Below are 1,778 nucleotides of genomic sequence, written 5' to 3'. Positions count from 1 at the left end.
AAATAATTTTAATTAAAACGACAAATTTGCGGTCTACGTTACCAAAATCCGGGTTCGGGAGTCGGTTACGTGTGGGGAAGGATTAGCACCCCCACAGCGCCCTAAATCGTTACCTAGTCGATTAATTAACGTCTTTGCAATGAATTTTACAAGTTCAACTTTAACTTAATTTTTTATCTCTTAAAACAACAAAAATGTGAATTTTATAACATTCAAAAGCAACGAAATAGGTTAAATTAAAATTACCAAGCCATTAGAAAGATAAAGAATATTCGATTATTTAAAAATATTGAGACCAGATCTTTAGGTAAGTTCTAACGACCTTTTCTCGAACATTTTAAATAATCGAATATTTCCTTTTCTTTGGCTCCCAAATTTTAAGGTGAAGAATCGAATTTTTTGGTGACACTGATGGGATACACTTGTAATTTAAAATCGTCGAAAACAACTTTCTAGTTAGTTAAGAGAAGACATTTCGACAGTTTTAAATTAAGAGGATATTACCCTTAATCAGATTATGTGATTGGGTTGAGTCATGCACATGAGGCTACCATGTATAAAAAATTTACACCTAAATATGTGCTTATGAACAACATGCTCGAAATAATATATACATACATACACTTAAAGTGAACCTAAATTAACCCTACAAACATGCATAAAATATTAAACATGAGGCTAAAATATAAAAAAAGTAAACATCAGGCTTTTTTCCCAAATTAGTAAACAAGAGGCTAAAATATAAAAATAGTAAACATAATACAACCAAAGTGCTACATAGGATCAAAATGAAAATTTCCCAAATTATACATCCAATGTAAAAAACAGCGCTAAAAGTAAACCTAACATAACATCGGACTAAAATGAAACACACTGAAAATTAAAAGACAATGTTAATATTCCAATAAACATCGATTTAAGGACCATAATGAGACGAGTCAAAGCTGGAAGGACCTCTCACGAAATTCCCCCCCAAAAAACAAAACGCGGAATGTTCTAGCCTGACGAAATGCTGCCGTTTTAGCATTGCCCAAAGCTATGTCGTTTCAACACGCCCATATATGAGATATTTAAGGGAAAATTTTTAACCTAATTCATTTTGTTAAAACCTCTCTCTCCTCAGCCGTTTTCCTCTCGCCTCTCTCTACTTTCTTCTCACCTAACCCTAAACGAAACCTTAGCCTCCACAGCCGTCGCCGTAGCAGCCGCCGTGGATGCTACCTCCAAACGACCCCGACGAAAAAACCCACAGGCCCATATGACTACCTAGACCTCAAATCCTCATCCCTTTGTCAAACCTTAACCCTAATCTTCTCAAAACAATAAACCCTCTCCCTCACCGTCGAACCACACGATCGATGTGGGTTTCACCCCTCAAAGGCTCCGATGAGAAAACAAAACCCTATGATAACCCTAACCAGATGCCCATCCTTAACACATGAAACCTACCCCTCTTGAAAACCCAAACTCCACCTACCCTATATCATGAAGCGACAGTAACTTAAAAGCGTGGAAATCTTACCCTCGATGACTCAATGGGATTCGGGTTTCAAGCGACGTTGATGGTTCTGCTCTTTGACTAAGGAAGGTGAGGGTTTTTGCCTCCTTGTTTTTGTTGTTTCATTCTCTGGTTATTGATGGGTTTATTTTTGGCTCGAATGTTTTTTTGTTCCTCTTGATAGTTGTCCCCTCCTCTTTGCTTCATGGTTATCTATAGTTGATATCTTTCCCTCCTTTTTCGTTCTCGCTGATAACTGATAGAAATCCCCCACTGCATC

Source organism: Hibiscus syriacus, unplaced genomic scaffold, assembly GCF_006381635.1.
Source record: "Hibiscus syriacus cultivar Baekdansim isolate YM2019G1 unplaced genomic scaffold, ASM638163v2 tig00014728_pilon, whole genome shotgun sequence".
NCBI lineage: Eukaryota > Viridiplantae > Streptophyta > Magnoliopsida > Malvales > Malvaceae > Hibiscus > Hibiscus syriacus.
The sequence above is the reverse complement of the archived record's forward strand: the minus strand, read 5'-3'. Positions refer to the sequence as shown.